The sequence below is a fragment of the Gossypium arboreum genome, chromosome 11 (genome assembly GCF_025698485.1).
Source record: "Gossypium arboreum isolate Shixiya-1 chromosome 11, ASM2569848v2, whole genome shotgun sequence".
NCBI classification, from domain to species: Eukaryota; Viridiplantae; Streptophyta; class Magnoliopsida; order Malvales; family Malvaceae; genus Gossypium; species Gossypium arboreum.
In genome coordinates this window covers 65,581,267-65,607,856 of record NC_069080.1, presented here as the reverse complement: position 1 = coordinate 65,607,856, position 26,590 = coordinate 65,581,267, and the positions used below count along the sequence as shown (strand labels likewise).

Below are 26,590 nucleotides of genomic sequence, written 5' to 3'. Positions count from 1 at the left end.
GAGACAAAAACAATCGGCCGACACTCAACCCGAGAGCCACAAACACACAGTACAATAGAGGTAAAGGCTCACATCACCACACTCCTAGTAAATCGACAGTAAAAGAAGATGTTAGATACAAGACTAGCATGGAAGAGAGAGAAAAAGAAAGAGAAAGCAACTATACACGCAAACCGATCGATCGAATGACAATGCCAAAATCGAAAGAATAGGAGGAGAAGAGGTAGAGTATTCAGCCACACAACAAAATGAAGAGAGAAAAAGAATTGGGAGAAAGAAAAGAGGGAAAAAAGCTTATTCGGCCAAAGCTTGAGAGAGAGAGAAGAGCAAAGAATCAGCCAAAACAAAACCGATTAAGGGAGGGAGAGAATGAAGATTCGGCAAAAGCAAAGAAAATCAAGAGAATGGCTGCTAGAAGAGTAGAGGAAGAGGAGAAAATCAATCAGTAAAGGCACTGTAGTGAAGAGCAAAACCAAAATAGACCAACACGAAAAGTACCCGAATGGTCAATAACAATATTCGGCCACCAAAACAAAGTGATAAAAGAACCAAAGACCAAAAATGATCGAAATCGAGATGAAGAGAAAGGTGCCAACCAAAGCCGAATTCTGAGAAGCTGGAGTTCACATTCAACACTAACTCTCCCAATCCTTTCAAAATCCTGAATTTTTCTCCCCACATCACTTAAAACTGACCAACAATCCCTTGATCCACTCCTCCAATCTCTCAACCGTCTAATTTGAACTCCCCCAACTCTTCAGTGTTTCGGGCTTCCACGAAACTAGTAGCAAAATAAAACACCTTTGCGCATAGTAAGACTCAAACTCAAGACCTTCAGTAACAATGCCACGCCACTTATCCCTTAGAGCAGCAAGCCCTTTGTGACATAAAATACCCATATTTATTTAAGAACCTACTGACTAGAGACAAGGCTTATACAAAATAAAAACAAAACTTTTGCACAAGCCAAGGCTTGAACCCAGGACTTCTCAGACACTCCCAGAATACATAACCACTGAAGCAAATACACTGTTGTGTCACAACCATACAAAAATAAATACGTAGGATTTTGGGGTGTTACAAATTGGGGAAGAAATGTGGCCTTGAAAATGACATAATTTCATCCACACGAGAAGAGACACGGGCATGTGTCTCAGCTGTGTGTGACACACGGTCCATCCCACGGGCGTGTGCCCCTTGCACCTTGGAAAATTTTGAAATTTTCTGAAAAATTTTCTGAGTTTTCGATTTGGACCTAATTTAATTCTAATGTGTATTTTGGGCCTCAAGGGATCATATAAGGGACGATATAAGTGATTATTATTGTTTTCTGATATGAATGTAAAATGATATGAAATGTCTATATTTGATTCTATAAATTCTGGTAATGCTCTGTAACCCTATTCTGGCGACGGATATGGGTTATGGGTGTTACATATGCAAAGGTTAATGGCAAGTTATGTATACAATTGGATAATGGTTCATGATCTTATGAAAGGGTTAATGAGTTAAATGATGTTTACATGAAATCTACTTATGATATGGTTGAACTCATATGTATTACGTATGAACTTACTAACTTATGAGTTTGATAGTGCTTGTATAGGATTTTCCTAGGCTTATGGACTTGGTAATGATATTATGCTTATTTTATAATGTGTGTTTAAGAAATGGTAAGTTATGTTTGAGTTTATACGAGCTTACTAAGCACTAGTTGCTTATGTATTTATTTCCTTTATTTCATAGATTATAGGAAGCTCGATAGGCTGGAAGCTTGTCGGAGATCTATCACACTATCCAGCAACCATTTTGGTAGTTTTTGAGTTATTTTGGCCAAGATTATAAATGGCATGTATAGGACCTTTTATAATGATAGTACTTGAATGTGTTAATGGTCAATTTGGTATGTATATGCTTTTGGAGTTTATGTTGTGTTTGATGGACTTCAGTGCATTGACAAGTTAAGTCATTTTGGCCACTTTTAGGTACTTGTAATATATGATCCTTTTTGGTATGTTTATGATGATATGTGAATGGTTATATGTGAAGTGATTTTGGTAGTTAAAGGAATTAGGTTTTGTGAATGAAATATGGCTATATTGATTTGTTTTGGTTAATGATGTTTTGGTATAAATGTGGTGCCTTTGAATGACATATTGGTTAGTTGAGATTAGTTGTTTTGAATTGGTGTGTTTAGATGTGTTTGAATGAAGCTTAAGTTTGTTGAATGTGTGCACAAATGGAGTGGTTGATAAGTATGTTTTGGCCTTGAAATGGCTTGAGTTTAGGGTCAAATTATGGAGCACATGAGCTGTCACACGGCTGTATGACAACACGGCCTAGCTACATGATCGTGTGTCACTTGTTAATTTTGATGCATCAAGTCAGTGTGTTACACGGCCTGCGACACGGCCATGTGTCACAAGTCAGAGAGTTATATAGTCTGGCATACTGGTTACGGCCGTGTGACCCCTGTTTTCAAATTTTGTAACTTTTTTCCCAAATATTCTGATTTATTTCGATTTAGTCCCGGATCATTCCCAAACTGATTTTAAGGCCTCAAAGGTCTGATTTAAGGCCCAAATGTACTTGTATGCTAGGGTTTTGATGAGTTTTAAGGAATTGATGTTAGATGATATTATTGATATGTTTTGAGATTAAAGTGTTCGGAATTGCATGGTAATGCTCTGTAACCCAAATCTGGCGACAGAGACGGGTTAGGGATGTTGTAGTGTATATATCTGGTGTTGGTTGGATTGTTGAATTGATGCTTATGTTGTGATAGCTTATAAGTAATCATATTATAGTTCTTGGTGTATTATGGTTTTTTTTTTTGTTAGCTAATCACTTGAATTCGACCTTATAAAGTGTTTGAATTAGTGTATGAATGAATATGTTCTAGATGAGAAGAGGAATGGTAAGTTTTGACAAGATTCAATGGTTGTTTCTTGAGCTTAAATGCAAGACATTACCATAGGCTTAGCTTGTCATTATAGCATAACCTTTTTTTGTATTGATAGGATGATTGAATTGTGGTGTCAATGAGGGCACATTGAATGTTTGAATAGGTGATTTTATTTTCTTTTGTTGGATAGGTAAATTGGGCATGAAATGAACCTTTTAAAGTTGAAATTTTACCATTTAGAAATTAGGTATTGATATTTTAGCATCTGGTATCGATGCCTTACCATATGAACAGTTCTAAAACAAATAAAATGCTAAAATAGTATCGACTTTTATTTGAATATTGATACTTTTCATAAAATATCGATACTTATGTTTTGTGGTAATAAACAAAAATATAATTTGGTATCGATTTTTCATAAGATATCGATACAGTATCGATACCAGCTATAAATTACTAATACCAACTTTGGAAGTTTCAAATTTTACTTTTTAAACCCATTTCATACCTAGGCTAATACAAATAGGTCCTTATTGTTTCCAAATGAATATATTTGTATGATATGTAAATTAGTGAATTATGTATAAACTTATTATTTATGTATTTATTGTAATTAGAATTAAATGTTAAATTATAAATTGTTTATTTTAGATAGTATTTTGTTTGTAACATCCTCTTTCTTGGTTTCGGTGATTAGAGTGGGTGAGGGGTGTTACAAACTGACCATCCCAAGTTTCCAACTCCATAGCTCCATTGGCTAACACACGTGTAATCGTATATGGCCCCACTAATGTGATTTCTATTTTTTTCCAATGAGTTTTAAATGGGAGTTGAACAACAACACCTATTGACCCAACACAAAGGTTTTTCATTTCATCATCGCATCACAGTAGAGTTTGCTTTTCTCCTTATATAATTTGGCGTTCTCATGAGCGAAGAATCAAAATTCCTTTAATTCATGCAACTGAAAAAACGAGCCTTTTTAGCCAAGTTGAGGTCTAAGTTCAATTCCTTGATTGCCCAACAAGTGTTTCTCTAGCGCAATCAAAAGATAGCAATTCTTCCTGTAGACCAACTAGTATGGAGACATTTCAAGAGGTGTCTTATATGCAATCCAATAAGCTCATAATGCATCAGCTAATCAAGTAGACCAATCTTTTCTATTTGGGCTCACACATTTTCGAGAATTTGTTTGATTTCTCGTTTCGCTACTTTTGCTTGACCACTAGCTTGTAGGTGATAAGCAGTGGTGATTCGATGTCTCATGCTATATTTCAGAAAGGCGTTCCCTAGTTTCTTGCTATAGAAGTTTGACCTTTCATTACTAATGAGAGCACGAGGTGTCCCATACCTTGAAAAAAGGTTCCTACGAAGAAACTTCACCACTGATTTGGTGTCATTTGTCGATAACTCCACTACCTCTATCCTTTTAGATACATAGTTGACAACCAAGAGAATGTATTGATTTCCAAAAGAACCTGAGAACAGTCTAATGAAGTCTATACCCCAAACATAAAAAATTTATACTTCTAAAATTCCTTTGTGTGGCATTTCATCTCTTTTGGATGCATTCCTTGTTCTCTGACACCGGTCACACCTCTTAGTAAATTTGTAAGCATTCCTAATCATCATTGGCCAATAGAACCCCAATTGAAGAATCTTCCGGTACTCCTTTTTTCCACCAAAATGTACCTCACAAGGGGAAGACAACCCAAAAGGATATCTTCCATCTCTTCAGCTATACATCGCTGAAAATCTAATCACCACATTGTCAAAAGGCGTATGACTACTCCGAAATGTAACATTTAGCATTGTGAACAATTTTTTTCAATTTTTTTCTTGTGCTAGCTCCATGCTCCCATAGGAAAAAATTCTTGAACCAACTAATTGACAATATCAGCGTACTATAAACTGAAAAAATATATAGGACTTTTCTGTATAATTCTTCACCTTTTTACTTAAATTTGTTGTTAAAACCAAGTAATTATTTAATAAGTTAATGAAATAGATGAAAATATGAAATTAGGACATAGAAATTATTAAAAAGTGATTTTATGCTTTATTATATAGTTTTCATGCAGAAAATGACTTCTTTTATATTAATTTGAGCATATTATATTTTCAAGATATAAAGTGGGCCATGCATGATTAAATTAAATAATAAAATATAAAGTTATATTTAATAATTTATTTTAATATATTTAATTAATAAATTGGATTTTAATTTATTAAGTAAATTGATTAATTAAAGTGGTTAAATTATATTCTTTGGTCCTCTAAATTATCTACTATTGTTGGATAGGTCTGAGAGCTTTATGTTGATTACAAAGCAACCAAATGGAGGACCAAGTCAACCCAAAATTTGGCTGCATGTGGATGTTCATAAATCAAATTTTGGTTTAATTACATAAGGTCCTTGAAGAGTTGAAGAAATCAGAGATTTACCTGGAGATTTGCAATTGACTGAGTCCTGATCCTGATGATGTTGTGGCACTTAAATCAAGCAAAAATTAGCACACTCCCACAAATCATGGCCTGCCACTCTTGGATGAAGTTTCAAATGATGGACACTCCTATTTTTAGCAAACTAGCTCCTTGCATCACCTATAAATAAGACCCCATTTCTCACTTATCCATCATCCCTCACCCGTTCATCATTCTCTCCTCTCTCTACTCTCTCAGCTTTCTTTCCCCTTCACGCCTATCATCATTTTTACATAAGGATTTGTACCAAATTAGCCTATTAAAGAGCCCTTGGTTGGCCACCTCGGAGAGCCATCAGCAAAGGAGCAAAGAAAAGGAGCGAAAGAGCCCTCGTCAGTCAGAGTCTTGGGTGACAGTCATTTTGATTTGGCTTTAATCTTTCTTTTCTTTAACTTAATTCAAGAATGTTTGCTATGTGTTTACTATTATTGTTTACAACAATGATAGCTTGATTTTATTTAAGTTAGGATGATTGCTTTGATTAAATAATAATTATTTGATTCATGCTTATAATGTTTGTGCCTCAATAGTTCATGTTTTCAATTAAAATCAAGTGTGTATTTCATTCATACGTGATTGAAATGCACCTGAATTAGCTGAGCAATCCTAACCAAACGACGGCTAATCGACACATAATTGAAATGTGCATGCTCAATTTAGATCCTAACCCGATTAAATTGCAGGTTACCTAACACCCCTAACCAGGCTCTATTATCTGCATAGTTTTTAGATTTGTGTGATTAAACTATTTCAAACCTAACAAGTCCCTGTTACCTTGCACAAATACTAAGAAACCCTTAGTAAATAAGGATTAGTAAAATGCGTATTTACTAAGTAAAGGATTCTGAAAGGACCTAATGTGGTTTCCAAACTCATGAAAGATCGAGTTGCCATGGATTGTTTTTCTGAATATTGATAGGCATGTTGATAATAATTTGAGTTTTCCTAGCTTATTTATGTTTTAATTTTTACTTATTGTGTTAATTCTGCAAAAATCTATTTCATTCATATAGTTTGCATACTTAGGATATGTAACAGCCCGGTTTAGACCCTAGTCAGAATAGTGGTTTCAGGACCACAAATCCGAGTCAAAAAAATATTTTGAAATTATTTACTGTGTTTATCATGTGTGAATTTGTGTGTGATATTTTCGTGATTTAATTTTGTCATTTGATTGTCCGATGAAATAAAAAGATTTAATAGCGTAAAATGAAAATTTGGTGGTTATTTTTAAAAGGGTCGAATAGTGGTTGTTCTTTTAGTGTGGAGGATTTATGTTGCAATTAGCCCATTGATTAAATGAATGGTCGGCATTAGGTATATATATATATGGTTTTGTTATAAATTTATTAAGGTTAAATATGTAAATTAAACATTAAGTTAATATAAGTTATAATATATCATAAAACATAAAAAAAGCCATTATATGTGTTTATATTTGTCTTCTTGCCGAAACAAAAGAAAAAAGAAAGAAAACCTAGGTTCGGTCATTCTCAAGCTCGATTCAAGGTAAGTTCTAGCTCGGTTTTTGATAATTGTTACATTTTTAAGATCGCTGCTAAGTTAACTACAAAACCCATGCTTGAATTTTTGGTATTGATGAATATTTTGAGTTATGCCATTGTTGAAAGCTTGTGATTTTTTTGTTTGATGATGAAATATGAAAGATATGTTTTGGATTAACATGTTTTGTATTGGAGTTTTTGATGATTTTGAGTAATTAGGACTAAATTGCAAAAATAATAATTTAAGGGACTAAAATGTGAAATAAATGAAATATATGGACCTGTATGAACACTAGGAACATTCGGCCTAACATGGGTATGTTGAGATTTTGCATATTTTGTGTTTTGTGCAATAGGGACTAAATTATAAAAAATGTGAAATGTCAGGGGTAAAACGGTAATTTTCCCATTTATGTGCTTTTTGACTAAATTGAATGAAAATATGTTTGAATGAGTTTAATTTGAATATATTTAGATCAAGAACCAGAGAAATCATATTTGGATCGGGGGAAAACTAAAGTTGTCGACTAGTGGTCTTGTTCCATTTTACATCGTCCGAGGTAAGTTTATAAGCAAATAGATGTTGTTAATTTTAATTAAATGTGAACTATATATGTTGGAATGAATATGTGAATAAATACATGTATTGGTTGAATGTGTACAAGTTTGGCAGCTATGTTTATGAATTTGTTTCGACTGAGTTACGACGTCCGAAAGCCCCGATGAGCCTTAGGAATAGCTAGGATACATATGTCATGACATAGGATTCCGATATGTGATGTGCGAGTAAGACCATGGCATCGATATATGTGTGCGAGTAAGATCACGTTTTATACGTTGGCATCGATATGTGATTCCGATATATGTGTGCGAGTAAGACCCAATCTAGGATAGTGGCATTGATATGTGATTACATGTAAGACCACGTTTGGAACGTTGGCACTGTACAATATGTGTGATAATCCGAGTATCCTACCCAATTTTGAATGTTTCAACGGGCAAAGATAAGTTATGTATGAATGTATAAATCAGGCTAAATGACCAGGTATGTGATAGTTGATTATCTATTTGAAATAAGGAAAGTTAATTATTTGATATGTGATACAAAATATATGTATGATATTAGTTTGAATTTGTAAGTAATTGTGAAATATATTCGGTCACAAGTTAAGTGTAATTATGTGATATTAAGGTTTGATTCATGAGTATATGTAAACAAGTTTTTAAAGATTCAGCTTTTTGCATTGATAATATGATTTAAAAGTGTGATATTTTGATAAAGCAATATGTATATTTGGCCAACTTTTTTTTAATAAAAGTACATGATTTATGTATGGAACTTAAAGCTTAAAGATTAAATGTGGTTATGTTATTATAAATTTATTTAGTTAAATTAAATTGTTTATTTGCTTATGACTTACTAAGTTTAAATAGCTTACTGTGTGTGTTCTTGTTTACCTCTGTTTTTTAGATTTTGGAGTCAAGTTACGAGCTCGAGGATCATCAGTAAAGTCTATCACACTATCGACTGTCTTCAATAATTTATAAGCTGAATTTTTGGAACTATGGCATGTATAGGCTGGATTATAATTTTGAAATGTTGTATTTTGGTCTATGTATAATTTGAGCCATGCGAAAATGGCTTAACTTCTATGCTTGAGTTTGGTTTTGGTTTAATTATGGTTTAAGTCCATTTTGGTTATTATGCTATGTCCCATGGATGATTAGAATTTGTGATATGTGTTTGTGTATTGAGGTTGGTTGATGATTTCGGATGTGGTAAGAATGAATTGGTTATGATGTATATTTGGTCTTGGTTTGAACTTATATTGAGAGTGTATCCAAGATATATAATGTTTGTGAAGTTTGTTATGTGTTTTGGTCATATGGTATATAATGGTTATTAATCGAGCTAAGATATATCATGTTATTAGCTAGATAAAAATCAAGATATATGCATGGGGTAAATTCGGTGTTCACTTATGGACTATATTAATGATATGTATGATACTTGATTTGTTGTTATGGTAAGTCAGACATATTGGGACTTAGATTTATATAAGGAGATTGGATTAATGACTAAAGGATATGTGTGCATTGGTATTTGATTATGATATGTTAGTTGAGCTCTTATATGTTTTTACATGTATATATATAGGCGCTTATATTATGGTTGATATGTATATGTATATGGTTATATAAATTCGTTAGTTATTTGTAAGCTTACGAATATGTCCAAATGAATTGTGTTAGCCGTATAGATAATGAAATGAAATAGGTTTTATATATAACCTTCGGTAATGTTGGTTTTACTTATGAATTTGGGTTATTCATTTGTACAGATATGACATGAATTAAATAAGGTAACTTATTTGATTCATAGTTATAATTTCGAATACCATAGTTATTAAATAACTATATGAGTTGATTGTTGGTAATTATGGAGCATGCACAATTTGTTGTTAAAGTGTACATGAGCATTAGCTACAAAATTGTTTTGATACTCAGATAATAAGTGAGTTGGTTGATATATGTTCGGTATATGATATGTATTTCAGATTAATAATTTGTAATTTTAAATAAGATGAGATTATTCATGTGATTGATTTACGAAGTATAAATTGTTTAATTGTCTGTTTTGAGTTGCGTTTGATCAGTAATGCCTTGTAACCCTAATCTGACGACGGATACGGGTTAAGGGTGTTACAAGATAAATTGCAATAGGGATCATTGCATTCAGTTTCATATACTTAATTTTTCATCACTTTTCAATTATATTGTTTTTATTTATCAAATTGTTAATATAATTTTACAAATTAATTGGCTTAGCACAAATACAATCCCTGTGGAGATGATAACTCAATACTTACTTATTACTTGATAACAACTGTGTACACTTGCTCAAACTCGAGCGTTACAATTTTTGACACCGTTACTGGGGATTGTCAACTATCGCCATAGTCATTCGTTGTGAATTTATTTATTTTCAATTTGGTTAATTCTAACAATACTAACTTATTCTTTTTAATTTTGTGATTTTCTTTTCAGGTGTTTATGAGCATAGATCAGATTATCGATTGACTCCTAGTAGACCCTGAAATTGAGTGAACTTTCAGACAAAGAAGACGTGAACGAATAGCTCAAAGACAAGTCTAGATGGACCTTGGAAATTAGAATCAAGACCAAGGTAATGAAGCCGATCATGTACGAAATCCCATCCTTATTGCCGATGATAGGGATCGATGCATCCGACAATATGCTGTGCCACTTTTCAATAAGTTAAATCCAAGAATTAGAAGGCCAGATATTGAGGCAACCCAATTCAAATTGAAACTAGTGATGTTTCAAATGCTACAAACGGTGGGGCCAATTTAATGGTATGCCCACGGAAGATCCACATCTCCACCTTCGATTGTTTATGGAGGTGAGTGATTCATTCAAGATAGTCGGTGTGACTGAAGACACACTAATGTTGAAGTTGTTTCCGTACTCGTTGCGAGATCGAGCATTAGCATGGCTCAATTCATTGCCACCAAGTTCCATATCTACATGGCAAGAATTAGCAGAGAGATTTTTGGTTAAGTATTTCCCACCTAGCAAGAACGCTAAGTTGAGGAACAAGATCACAACTTTCCAACAATTGGATGACGAGTCTTTGTATCATGCTTGGGAGTGATTTGAGGAGTTACTTCATAAGTGTCCTCATCATGGGATTCCTCAGTGTATCCAGTTGGAGACATTCTATAATGGTCTCAATGCACATACAAGATTGATGGTAGATGCTTCTGTGAATGGTGTAATTTTGTCTAAGTCTTATAATGAGGCTTATGAGATCATCGAGAGGATCGTGACCAATGGCTATCAATGGCCAACAAATCATATAGCTTCAGGAAGGCGTATAGCTGGAGTTCAAGAAGTTGATGCTCTCACTTCATTATCAGCTCAGGTATCATCTATTTCCTCTATGTTAAAGTAGTTTACCACTAATAGTGCTAATAATTTTGCAGCTCAGCCACCAAGTCCATTTGAAGGAGTTTCTTATGTGTACTATGGGGAAGATCATTCTGTCAAGAATTTCCCATTGAATCCTGAGTCAGTGTACTATGTGGGGAACCAACACCAAAATAGGAGTGGACAAGGACCCCAGTGCAACTTCTATAATCCTTCATGGCGTAATCATCCCAACTTTTCTTGGAGCAACCAAGGAAATGGACCAAACAACAACTTTATGCAGCATAGAATCAACCATCTCAAGGTTTTAATCACTAAGCTCAAAAACCACCTTAAGTTGAGGCATCAAACAGTTTGGAGAACTTGTTGAAAGCATACATGGCAAAGAATGACGCTTTGATCCAAAGCCAAGCAACAACACTGAAAAATTTGGAAAACCAAATAGGCCAATTGGCTATAGAGCTTCGTAATAGACCGTAAGGAACCTTGTGGAGCAATACTGAGAATCCAAGAAATTTGGGTAAAGAACATATCAAGGTAGTGGCATTACCAAGTGGTAAAATTCTAGAACCCCGATTGATTGATGTTGAAGATAAGCCCGTTGAGAAGAATCAACTAGCTGTTGAAGTTCCTACACCAAAGGAATCAGAATATGCAAAGACTAATAAGGTAAATCCTAACTTAGTGAATTCAGATACTTTAACATCTTCTTTAGATGTGGATTTACCTACTCAGAAGATTTATTCGGTTCAAGCGAAAGTTCCTTCACCTCCATATCTGTAAAGAATGCAGCAACACAAGCAGAAACAAGAGGTACAATTTAAGAAGTTTTTGGATGTTTTGAAGTAATTACACATCAATATTCCATTGGTGGAGGCTTTAGAACAAATGCCAAATTATGTGAAGTTTATGAAGGATGTACTATCCAAGAAGAAATGACTGAGTGAGTATGATACTGTCACCTTGACAAAGGAGTGCAGTGTGTTCTTGCAGAACAAGCTGCCATCGAATTTTAAGGATCCAGGAAGCTTTACGATACCCAGTAACATTGGTGAATCTTACTGTGGTAAAGCTTTGTGTGACTTAGGAGCAAGTATCAACTTGATGCCCAAGTCTATTTTCAAGATGCTAGGGATAGGAGAAGTAAGACCTACAACTGTGACGCTCCACCTAGCAAATCGATCTTTAGCATACCCCGAAGGAAAGATCGAGGATGTTTTGGTAAAGTCGATAAATTTATTTTTTCCTACTGATTTCATTATTCTAGATCTTGAAGCAAATAAGGAAGTGCCAATTATCCTTGGGAGACCTTTCCTAGCCACGGGAAGAACATTAATTTATGTGCAAAAAGGTGAACTCACCATGCGAGTTCGAGACGATTGGGTAACTTTTAACATTCTTAAAGCGATGAAATTTCTCGATTCGAAAGAAGAGTGTTCAGTTATGGAAGAGATAGAAACCTTGATTTCTATGGAAAGCAATTTTGAAGAAGATCTATTGGAGAAAGCCTTAGGGTTTGACTCTTTAGAGGATGAAGAAAGTGAAGAAAACATGGTTTTGGTGGAAGCCAATTCAAGAAATTTTTTTCAATCCATATGGTTTGAACCATTGGAGTTGGAAGTCAGAGAATTTGTGCAACCCAAATTGTCAATTGAAGAACCACCTACACTCGAACTAAAGGTACTTCCTTCCCATTTGAAATATATTTATTTAGGTGACTGTTCTACTTTGCCTGTGATTATTTCAGCAGAACTGACAAAATATCAAGAGGAGCAACTAATTTTTGTTCTAAAGAAATTTAAGAAAGCAATTGGTTGGACCATAGCTGATATTCGATGTATAAGCCTTTCATTTTGCATGCACAAAATTATTCTAAAAGAAGGTGAAAAAGCTCCAATTGATGGGCAAAGGAGGCTCAATCCTATTATGAAAGAAGTTGTGAGAAAGGAAGTGATCAAATGGCTAGATGCAAGAATCATCTATCCTATTTCAGATAGTTTGTGGGTAAGTCCGGTGCAGTGTGTGCTGAAGAAAGGTGGAATTACGATTGTTGAGAATGAGTGTAACGAATTGATCCCAACAAGAACAGTTACTGGTTGGAGAATTTGTGTTGACTACAGAAAGCTAAATAAAGCCACTCGGAAGGACAATTTTACATTGCCTTTTATGGATCAGATGTTAGATCGACTGTCAGGTAATGAATTCTATTATTTTTTAGATGGTTATTTGGGATATAACCAAATAGTTATAGCTCTAGAAGACCAACATAAAACAACCTTTACTTGTCCGTACTGTAACGCCTGTGCAGAGACCGTCGCCGAGTCGAATACGAGGTGTTAATGTGCTTAATTCATTACTTAAACAAACTCAAACAATTTATTTTAAAATTCCCGATTAAACTAGCAATCTGCGTCACGACGCCGCTTAGAAATTCATATCTTGAGTTAAGAAACTCGAAATCAATTTCCATCAATTTTCCCTGAAAATATACTCATTTATATATTTACTAATTCTTTTATAGAATTTTTGGTCTAGCCAATTAGTACAGTTTATTAGTTAAAGTCTCCCATGTTTCTGGGTTCGACTACTCTGACCTCTGTGTATTACAAATCAGATATCTCTCTGTACAGAATTTCAATTACTATGAAGTTTGTTTATATTAAAATTAGACTCAATAAGGAATCTGTAAATATAAAGAATGACTTCTAATTATATTTTTACAATTTATGATAAATTTTTAAAGTCAGAACAGGGGATCCAGAAATCACTCTGGCCCTGTTTCACAAAAATTCAAATATCTCATAAAATATAATTCATATACCTGTTTTGTTCAATCCATATGAAAATATACTCATAATTATTCAATTCCATATATTATTCATCATCTAATTGTATCTCTACTATTTTTAGTGATTTTTCAAACTCACATCACTGCTCTTGTCTGAATCTATTTTATGGTAAATTTTACCTATTTCATGGTTTCCATGGATTAGCTAGTAATTTAGCATACATAACACTAAATATGATCATGATTAGCCATTCCAATGGCTAATCATTACCAAGCATTTCCATACCACTCAATAACCATATCATAAGACCATATACACAAAATGGTTATAATGCTATACATGCCATACTCAAAATATACAAGCCATTATGCCAAGATGGTATACGGATAGTGTGGCGTGCCTCCAACCGCTTCCGATTTCGAGCTGGCTTATCAACACTACAAGGAATGAAAAGGAGGGAGTAAGCATAAATGCTTAATAAGTTCACATGCAAATAGCAAGTAACATAACCATATAAGCAAACATAAAACATCATTTGCATAATCATCACCAAGACATTCATATCACATTTTCATTTATCATCTTACCATATTGTTGTTATATCGATTTTTCAACCCGAGGGTTAAGTAAATACCTGTTCAAAGTACCCATTTCACAACACTTACCAATACTTCCCTTTCATCTTGAGTATTCCTCCATTTCAGTAGAACTTTACCCGTTGAACACATCGGAATATAATTCGGATACATGGAAAGTTTGCACATAAATGCCACATATGTAGCCAAGCTACCATGTAACCCGCCCATAAGTGAACTCGGACTCAACTCAACGAGCTCGGATGCCTAGTTACATCTCTCGAACTCGGACTCAACTCAATGAGTTCAGACATTTGCATCCATAAGTGAACTCGGACTCAACTCAATGAGTTCGGATGCTCAACCATCCTAGTGACATGTCACTTGTATCCTAATCTATTCCTAAGGTTCAAACGGGCTTTTTTTTCCCTCGATCTCACATTTTCCGTCTTCCATGGAATATCGGAACCGATACTTCGGTGATAGTTCATACTCATCAAGTAATTCACATAATTACATATTATTCAACAATAACCACAAAGCATAATATTTCATGATAATAATCAGCATCATATCATACAAACAACATTAAATTGCTTAAAATGATAATTATGTTACTACATTTACACATGAACTTACCTCGTATGCAAAAATGGCTACTTTTACCATTTCGTCCACAACTTGGTATTTTCCCCATTTTAGCCCGAATTTCAGTTTTCCTTGCTAATCGAGCTTGGAAGCTTGAAAAACCCTAGCCATGGTTTCTCCTTGCTATATTCGGCCATGGGGTTGAAGACGAGCAAAATTGGCTTTTAATTTTGTATTTTAATTCATTTTACCCCTAAATGACCAAAATGCCCTTACTACTAAACTTTCTAAAATTCCATCCATGTCCAATTTTTGTCCATAGACTTAGAAATTGGTAAAATTGCTATTTAAGACCTCCTAATTAATATTTCAAAACAATTTCATACTAGAAACTTCTAGAATACAAGTTTTGCAAATTATTCGATTTAGTCCCTAATTTCAATTTACGCACTTTATGCATAAAATTTCTTCACGAAATTTTCACACAATCATGCAATCATATCATAAACCTTAAAATAATCATAAAATAATTATTTCTATCTCGATTTTGTGGTCACAAAACCACTATTCCGACTAGGCCCAAAATCAAGATATTACAACTCTCCCCCCCTTTAGGGATTTTCGTCCCCGAAAATCTTACCAGAAAAGTGGTCTTCACTTAGATTCCTAAATTTCATATTCGGTCTTTGAAGAACTTTCACTCGGTGATTGCCTCCAATATATCTCATTAATTTCTCATATATTCTGAAAGTTTACGAACTCATCTCTTAATTGTTCTTAAATTTTCAACCCTTCTCCGTTTCCCTTGTCATCTTGACATAAAACCAGATCTCAATTTGGTTAATGGAGACTAGAATTCCAAGAAATTCAACAATCAAAAAGACCTGAAATTCCATGAATCTGATGAGTAGGAATTCATTCAATACCTATATGATTTATAGATATCGCCAAACATTTAACAATAGGATACATCACATTTTCCTCTTTCCGCCATGGAAATAATTCTGATATGGCCTCAAGAATAATCCTTCTCATTTCCATCCCAATATCAACACTGGCAAGGATAATTTTGATAGATCCCAATGCTCGGCTTTAACCTCTTTAACAACTCAGATTTTATGTAACATCGAATGCTCTAAACTATCACATTACCTCACTGTCTTGAAACACATCACAATTCATACAACAATACATTACTGAAAGTCAAGAAGTCTTTGCTCAATGTAGACTAGTCTAGTTTAGACGCTTCAGTTACCAATATTCTCATCTATCCGAACTCTATCAACATGTAATAAACTTTTCAGCTTTCACAAGATGGAAACCTTATCATTCGTAGTAACTTAAACTAATATCCAACTCTTTTCTAATAAATATACACTTCTCGTTCAAACTATTTACTCTTTTATCTGTACAAAATGAAATTCTATTATCAGACTTGGGAAAAATAATCCTGACATAATTGTCACATGAAATCTTTCAAATAAATAATTTACCATACCGATTGAAACTCGCGCTTTTATCACCTATGCCTTTCTCGATGTCAAATCCTTACACGAAATTAGAAAAAATCCCAATACTAAAATCACCACATTACTAAGATCAAATTAGAAATATAGTCATATTTGCCATGATTATCACGAGCTGAAGAGCCCACTTCGAACATGAGTCGTAATTGACAAATTATGGAACAAAGATAACAAGAAAACCGAATAAAGAAATCCAGAATAAAGAGATCCAGGATAAAGAAACCCAAGATACGATACTATACCGGAGAATCGAAAACCAAACTCATAGAGAAAATACGAATACTCGATAATTCTTCAAAGAAAGAAAGTCCGAAGAAAACATCATTTAATCCCATCGAAATCAAATATAACAAGATCAATATATCTTCCCATACATATATATCAGATGAAGCATCAAGTAGAAGAAACAGAATCATAATATCATATGTATTCTCTCATCAATTCTTATAAGACGAAATGAAATAGAATACCCGATGAAATAGAGCAATATAAATTATAAACCAGTCAGACTACCAATGCTTTCATCCAACACCAGAATTAGAAGACATTCCCATATAACAAGAATTTCTTTAGAAGATCAATAGCCATAGAAATATTTCTGAGAACGGGTAAACACATAGAACATCTTAAAGGAGACTGCTAAATCTGTCCAGTCATAACTATCCCACTCAGATAGTTCACATTTCAAATATCATTTCCCCAACTAGTTCTGCCATCACAAATTTCATATTAAACCATTCACTAAAGAAGGCCAGTTCTGAATAAATTTTGATTTACACTTTTCTCGACCTTGCACCTGAGTAATTCGATTTACCAAAGAGAATTCCTTCTCTAACTGGGACAATGCATAATTCCAATAATCTTTATATCAATCTGATACTTTACTAGCTCTGACTTTACTTATCAGCTCATTTTCAATCTCTGATCATACTTATAATTATTCTATCACTGAACTCTTTGGGTTCTCAACTGGAAACTTATTCAATACAAATCTCATGAAATTCCATTATAAGTACAACTTCGGTAAGGGGGAGGGGTTGTAGGACCTCTGACTCGACTTTCTTATACATACACATATGACACAACTTCCATCATCATAGCAACATCATCAAAATCATGTCATTCATTCAGGCAATGCAACATTCATGTTGGCTTACACAAATTTTCCTATTGTCCCATTTAGACAATATACTTATGCATACATTCTATGTTTTCTAGATAGCTTTACTTATCCATTCATTTAATTAAATTAATTCATGCTCATGACATCATATAAGACCAAACAAACATAGATATTTGCATCACAATCACAACTTTCATTCGTGCATCATCATGTACATATCATTACAATCATATAATTCAGTCCAACAATTTAACATAGATAAATTCATTTCATTATAATCCTTTATCTCATAAAAATTGTATATCATTAACATTCATCAACATTCAACGTCCAATCAAGACAAGGACATTTTCATTCGTATCATGATATTATGACTTTTATTCATACCTCTACTACTTTCTATTTATTCCGTTCATCTTATCAAGTAAGCCATATACACTACATCATATGAGCATTAAGCAAGTATGGATATTTATCACATATGTATCATAAACATTTATTCATACTTTTCTAAATCGAGACTTATCATAATCATAATTTTACTCAAATACATTCACATAACATTGAACATGGTCGGCGCAGCTCGGTTGGAGAGTACCCTGTCTAAATAAGACGGTACTCATACGCGTCGGAAGACATCACACTATCATAGATCAGTGGCATGTATAGCTAAACTTTTACACATGCTAGGTTAGTCCGAGAACAGACTAAACCTGCTCTGCTACCACCAAATTAGCGCCTCGTACCCGAGACCATCGTCGGAGTCGAACACGAGGTGTTAACAGGCTTAATTCATTACTTAAACAACTCAAACAATTTATTTTTAAAATTTCCAATTAAACTAGCAATCTGCGTCACAGTCGCTTAAAAATTCATATCACGAGTTATGAAACTCAAAATTAAATTCCGTGAATTTTCCCTGAAAATATACTCATTTATATATTTCCTAATTCTTTTATAGAATTTTTAGTTGAGCCAATTAGTACAGTTTATTAGTTAAAGTCTCCCCTATTTCAGGGTTCAACTGCTCTGACCTCTGTGTATTACGAATCAGATATCTCTCTGTACAGAATTTCAATGACTATGAAGTTTGTTTCTATTAAAACTAGACTCAATAAGAAATCTTTACATATAAAGAATGACTTCTAATTATATTTGTACAATTTATGATAAATTTTTAAAGTCAGAATAGGGGATCCAGAAATCACTCTGGCCCTGTTTCACAAAAATTCAAATATCTCATAAAATATAATTCATATACCTGTTTTTTTCAATCCATATGGAAATAGACTCACGATGATTCAATTACATATATTATTCATCATATAATTGTATATCTACTATTTTTAGTGATTTTTCAAACTCACGTCACTGCTGCTGTCTGAATCTATTTTATGGTAAATTTTACCTATTTCATGGTTTCCATGGATTAGCTAGTAATTTAGCATACATAACACCAAATATGATCATGATTAGCCATTCCAATGGCTAATCATTACCAAGCATTTTCATACCACTCAATAACCATATCATAAGACCATATACACAAAATGGTTATAATGCTATACATGCCATACTCAAAATATACAAGCCATTATGCCAAGATGGTATACGGATAGTGTGAGCGTGCCTCTGACCGTTTCCGATTTTCGAGCTGGCTTGTCAACACTACAAGGAATGAAAAGGAGGGAGTAAGCATAAATGCTTAATAAGTTCACATGCAAATAGCAAGTAACATAACCATATAAGCAAACATAAAACATCATTTGCATAATCATCACCAAGACATTCATATCACATTTTCATTTATCATCTTACCATATTGTTGTTATATCAATTTTTCAACCCGAGGGTTAAGTAAATACCTGTTCAAAGTACCCATTTCACAACACTTACCAATACATCCCTTTCATCTTGAGTATTCCTCCATTTCAGTAGAACTTTACCCGTTGAACACATCGGAATATAATTCGGATACATGGAAAGTTTGCACATAAATGCCACATATGTAGCCAAGCTACCATGTAACCCGCCCATAAGTGAACTCGGACTCAACTCAACGAGCTCGGATGCCTAGATACATCTCTCGAACTTGGACTCAACTCAACGAGTTCGGACATTTGCATCCATAAGTGAACTCGGACTCAACTCAACGAGTTCGGATGCTCAACCATCCTAGTGACATGTCACTTGTATCCTAATCTATTCCTAAGGTTCAAACGGGCTTTTTTTCCCTCGATCTCACATTTGCTGTCTTCCATGGAATATCGGAACCGATACTTCGGTGATAGTTCATACTCATCAAGTAATTCACATAATTACATATTATTCAACAATAACCACAAAGCATAATATTTCATGATAATAATCAGCATCATATCATACAAACAACATTAAATTGCTTAAAATGATAATTATGTTACTACATTTACACATGAACTTACCTCGTATGCAAAATGGCTACTTTTACCATTTCGTCCACAACTTGGTATTTTCCTATTTTAGCCCAATTTGGTTTTCCTTGCTAATCGAGCTTGGAAGCTTGAAAAACCCTAGCCATGGTTTCTCCTTGCTATATTCGCCATGGGGTTGAAGACGAGCAAAATTGGCTTTTAATTTTGTATTTTAATTCATTTTACCCCTAAATGACCAAAATGCCCTTACTACTAAACTTTCCAAAAATTCCATCCATGTCCAATTTTTGTCCATAGACTTAGAAATTGGTAAAATTGCTATTTAAGACCTCCTAATTAATATTTCGAAACAATTTCATACGAGAAACTTCTAGAATACAAGTTTTGCAAATTATTCGATTTAGTCCCTAATTTCAATTTAAGCACTTTATGCATAAAATTTCTTCACGAAATTTTCACACAATCATGCAATCATATCATAGACCTTAAAATAATCATAAAATAAGTATTTCTATCTCAGATTTTGTGGTCACGAAATCACTATTCCGACTAGGCCCAAAATTAGGATATTACACGTACGGTATGTTTTCTTTTAGGGGATTGCCTTTTGGTTTATGTAATGCACCTACAACCTTTCAACGATGCATGATGTCAATATTCACTGATATGGTTAAAAATTTTGTTGAGGTTTTCATGGATGATTTTTCTATTTTTGGTAACACTTATGATATTTGTTTGAGTAATTTGGCTAAGGTACTGAAGAGATACGAAGAGACGAATCTTGTCCTTAACTAGAATAAATGCCATTTTATGGTTAAGGAAGGGATTGTCTTAGGGCATAGAATTTCAAAGAAAGGAATTGAAGTCAACAAAGCAAAGGTAGACGTAATTGAAAGATTACCGGCCCCAATGAATGTGAAAGGAGTTAGAAGTTTCTTAGGCCATGCCAGTTTTTATAGAAGGTTCATCAAAGATTTTTCGAAAATTTCTAAACCATTGTGTTTGTTGTTAGAGAAAGATGCAGTTTTTGATTTTAACAAAGCATGGTTAGAAGCTTTTGAAAAGCTGAAAAAAGGGTTAATCTCAGCCCCAATAATCATTACACCCAATTGGAGCACACCTTTTGAGTTGATGTGCGATGCAAGTGATTATGCTGTAGGAGCTGTGATGGGTCAAAGAAAAAATAAAATGTTCCACCCCATTTACTATGCAAGTAGAACCTTGTCGGGAGCCCAACTCAATTATACAGTAACTGAAAAGGAACTATTTGTTATAGGTTTTGCTTTTGACAAATTTCGCTAATATCTTATAAGCACCAAAGTTTTAGTATTTACTGACCATGCGACCATTAAATTCTTGCTCACGAAGAAAGATGCGAAACCGAGGCTAATTCGTTGGATAGTTTTACTCCAAGAAGTTGACCTTAAGATCCAAGATAGAAAAGGTGTTGAAAATCAAGTAGCTGATCATCTGTCGAGGTTGGAGCAAGATGAGGTAACTCTATCACATGTGCCTATCAATGACAATTTCCCAGATGAGCACTTATTTGAGGTGAGTCGAATCCATGAAACACCTTGGTTTGTTGATTTTGCCAATTATCTTGCATGTGGAATAATTCCTCAAGAAATGACATACCAACGAAGGAAGAAATTCCTTCATAATAGTCGATATTATTTCTGGGAGGACCTGTTCTTGTTTAAATAGTGTGTAGATAATATAATTCGAAAGTGTGTAGCTAAAAGTGAGATTGCTAAGATCTTATATCATTGCCATTCATCTTCAAGTGGGGGACACTTTGGTCGTGCACGTACTGTAGCAAAGATTTTGCAAGCAAGTTTCTTTTGGCCTACACTATTTAAAGATTCTTATGTTTATGTAAAGAACTGTGATAATTGTCAAAGAACCGAAAATATAGAACGGAGGAATGAAATGCCCTTAACAAATATTTTAGAGATTGAATTTTTCGACATATGCGGCATTGACTTCTTAGGATCATTTCCTTCTTTATATGGGAACAAATACATCTTAGTTGCTGTGGATTATGTGTCCAAATGGGTTGAAGCTGAAGCATACCCTACAAATGATGCTAAGGTAGTCATGTGATTCCTACATAAGCATGTGTTTACACGATTTGAGACACCAATAGCTATTATTAATGATGAAAGTTCTCACTTTGTGAACAAATGGCTTAAGTGGTTGCTTGAAAAATATAAGGTGAAGCATAAGATTGCTACTGCCTATCACCCTTAGTCTAATAGGCAAGTTGAAAGAGTGAACCGTGAAATCAAAGGTATCCTTGAAAAGGTAGTACGCCCTAGCAAAACAGATTGGTCTCGAAGGCTCAATGATACATTATGGGCCTATCGAACAACACTTAAGACACCATTAGGAATGACTCCTTATCGGTTGGTTTTGGGAAGGCATGTCATTTGCCATTAGAGTTGGAGAATAGAGCTCACTGGGCTTTAAAAAAGTTGAATTTTGATCTTAAGTAAGCTAGTGAGAGAAGACTGTTACAACTGGATGAGTTAGAAGAGTTGGGGTTGTTTTCCTATGAGAAGGCCAAAATGTGTAAAGAAAGATAAAAAAGATGGCATGATAGTCATATACGACCTCGCGAGTTTAAAGAAGGCCAGAAGGTTTTGTTGTTTAATTCAAGGCTGAAGTTATTTCCTAGGAAGCTGAAATCCCGATGGAAAGGACCTTATACCATCTATCGAGTTTATCCTTATAGAGCTATTGAATTATACGGCAATTGTGGAGGTACGTTTAAAGTTAATGGTCAACGTCTCAAGCATTATTGAGATGGTGACGTTAAGCGAGTTGAATCCTCGTTCAAATTAACAGACCCTTGAATTTTTATGAATTCATTTTATAAATAAATAAATAATTAGAACTTATTTTCTTAATTTAGTACATTTAATTAATTCTGTCTAAGGAGATTGGAACTTAAGCGGGACCGCTGTGACCCCTCCAGCCTTTCTTGGGAATTAATTTAATGTAATTTGTTAAGAAGAAATTTTCTAATTATGATTTAAAATATTTTTTTTCTAGTTTAATTTATTTTGTTTAATTTGAAATTTTTATATTAATAAAGGGGGTCAAATTTGGCCCAAGTACTAATCAATTTCTCTTTGTTGAATAAATTTGTAAATATAGTCTGAATTTGAGGCCCAAGACAGTAGATAGGAGGGAAAAATCCACACCTTTGCCGCCACTTTCATTGCTTGCTGCCCAAGTAACCCTAATGTAGCTAAAGTTTTGCTACATGTTGCCCTAAATTTTCCCTATATAAACCTTCATTCTACTAATTTTCATATCCCTCAAAGCAATTTGCTTACAGCCTAAAAATCTCTAAATCTCCCTTTTGTGCCGTCAGCTTGAAATCTAAAAAGAAACCCTAGTCCATTTCTTTTCTTTTGTTGAAACCACCTAGTGCTGCCGCAAGACAATCGCCAGAACATCAACGTCGCTGCCGCATGTAGCCGCTATCACCGCCGCACACCACTACTGCTTCCACATGTTGCCTTCGCCACTGCAACCTCTTTGCCGACGCAATGTAACACCTCGTACCCGAGTCCGTTACCGGAGTCCAACAGGAGGTGCACACAGACTTAACTTAATTGTTTTCACAGTCCCCAAAAAAAAAAATTTTCCAGACTAGCTGGTTACTGCATCACTGTCGCCTCAAAAATCATATCTTAAGTTTTAAAGCTCGAAAATCAGTTTCGTAAATTTTCCCTGAAACTCCATCCACACATTTTTTTCTAGAATTTTTTGGTCGGGCCAATTAGTATAGTTTATTAGTTAAAGTCTCCCCTAATCCAGGGTTCGACTACACTGACCTTCACGCATTACGAATTGGATATCTCCCTGTACAGGGCTTCAATACTGATGCCGTTTGTTTCTATAGAAACTAGACTCATAGAGGAATCTATAAATATATGGCATGACTCCTAATTCTCTCTGGTTAATTTACAATGAATTTCCAAAGTCGGAATAGGGGATCCAGAAACCGTTCTGGCCCTGTTTCACGAGAACTTTAATATCTCTTAACATACAACTCATATGACCATTTCGTTTCTTCCACATGAAAGTAGATTCATCAAGGTTCATTTACATAATTTATTCACTATTTAATACCATTCCTACTATTTTTAGTGATTTTTCACATCCACATCACTGCTGCTGTCAGCGTCTGCCTTTAAGGTAGGCCTTACCTATTTCATGATTTCCATGATTCAATTGGCCCTTTTTGCATACATAGCACAAAGTGTGATCATGATTAACCATTCCAATGGCTAATCGTTTCAAAACAATTCCATACCTCATAATGATCAACATACAAACGATTATAGTACTATGCTAAAGCATTATATAAGCCATTTTCGCATGGCTATCCAAGTTTACACAAAACCGAAAGGTACATGACCTACAACAAAAGGGTAGTCCTATACATGCCATTTCAAAGTTTAACCAAAATTGTACCAAAATGGGGGCTTTGATAGTGTGGATGACTTGACTTCGATGATCCCGAATCGATAGCTAACGAGCAAAATCTATAAAACAAAGAGCCAAAGCAACGGGTAAGCATTTTAATGCTTAGTAAGTCTCAAGTAATGAAATCAGCTTTGACTAAAGTATTACATTTACATAACTAAATGAATCGCTTTATTAATACACATTCTCATAATCATACTTACTTCACATTACCGACCCTTATGTTCATACACAAAAGAACAACTTAGCTAAAGACACAGTAGCTCGTTTATCAAGCGGCGAATACTTACTTGTAAGGACTCAACTAATTCAAGCACATACTGAACATACCTCATTGCTGGAATTTTCACAAGTGTATAAACTGAAATTTTTACAGCAAGATAGCTCATTTCGAGTCACGTACCTTGAGGATTTAACCGGATATAACCACAAGCACAATTGCCTTGGGCCTTAACCCGGATTTAGTAACTTGCACAATTGCCTTGGTCTTAACCGGATATAACAACTTCATACGAATGCCTTGGTCTTAGCCGGATATAATCACTAGCATAAATGCCTTCGGGACTTAGCGGGTATCATTCAAATGCTCATGTACACATATATCAATAATCACGACACATCCATATTTCATTTTCGTTACTAAGGCTCAAACACAAAATATTTATCAAACCTTTACAATTTCGGCTCAATAGCCACACACAAGGAGCATGATTTCAATATAATTCAAGTAGGGTCATTACTCAAGACTTGCTCTCGATGTTGTCGAACGATTTTGACGGCTATTTAACTACTTTTTCCTTCCCTTTATCGGATTTAGCTCCCTTTGCTCTTGAGCTTAATTTAACAAATAAATTGATTTAATCATTTGAGCATCGAAGAGGAATTCAAGGTACTTAGCCCACATATTTTCATTAGACATTAAAGTCACGTAGGTACGGAAATCATGAATCAACTCAACACATTAGTTAGTACTCTCCTTAGCCGAATTTTCTAAGCCAAGAATAGGCATCAATATGTTTGCCTCTAACCGAATGCATGCACACCAATTCCCCTCATGTGGCCAAATATGCATGTCCATGTTGAGGCCAATTATACACTTAATACCACACAAAAACAGCATACATTTTACTAACTAACGCATTACATATTGTAGCTCAATACACATCTCTCATGTACTTCATAACCGAAACATCATCACAAGCAAATATATACCTTGAAATAGTATATATGTCATGCCAATACATCATGTGCAAACATATATACATATAGGTGCAAGGGCCGAATCATAAGGATGACTATGACTATCTCATATATTTTCATTATGGCCGAATGCTCCTTCTACCCTATTTACCTTCACAAAGCATGAACTTCATCATCCAACTTACAAGCTTACAATGTCATGAAGTTTAACCTCATGGTATCTATCAAACTCTCACTCAAAAGTGTAAAAAAAAATATTCAATAATCATCAATCTACCATCACATGCACCATTACAAAGCTTCACTTTTAGCATGCAAATGATATCAACACAACCTCACCTTAGCCGAATATCATCTCCATGACATAGTAAGGATTTGAACCATGGCTAGTTAGAACTCAAGCTAACTACAAAAATATACATGAATCTCATGGCAAAACATCAAACTTACCTTAATCTAGGTACAAGTATGGCCAAACCTCTTCCTAAACCTCTTCCAAACCAACATGAAACAAGAATTCCTTCCTTCTTCCTTAGAATTTTCAGCCCAAATGAAATGAAAAATGATGAACAAAAATTCTTCTTTCTTTCTCCACAACTCACGGCAATGGGCATGCATGAGACCATTTTTTTTCTTTTTTTTTTCCATTTCTTTATTACCTATGCTCATTAATTTATTTTTTTCACCCATGATGCACCAACATAACATGTCTAGGACATGTTTTGCCCATGATTCCTTGTCATGGCCGGCCACTAGAACTTGGGGGGGGGGAATTTGACATGCAAGTCCTCCCCTTTGACTACATGCACTATTAGGTCCTTATAGATTAGCCTATCACTTTTCAAAAGTGTCACACAAGTCCTACTAACTGAATTCACATGCAATCAGCTAAATCGAAGCTTGAAATTTTCACACATTCATAATTACATATTCTAGACAATAAATATTACGTTCAAACATTTCAGTGACTCGGTTTAGCGGTCCCGAAACCACTTCCCGACTAGGGTCAATTTTGGGCTGTCACACGCAA

At 34.5% G+C, this 26,590-nt stretch overlaps 1 non-coding gene across 1 annotated transcript; it reads right to left on the bottom strand.

Annotated features, from left to right (window-relative positions):
- Positions 1-10,501: 10,501 nt before the first annotated feature.
- Positions 10,502-10,608, bottom strand: LOC128284947 (small nucleolar RNA R71). Its single transcript, XR_008275364.1, has one exon. It is a non-coding gene; the product is annotated as a small nucleolar RNA R71 (small nucleolar RNA).
- Positions 10,609-26,590: the final 15,982 nt, after the last annotated feature.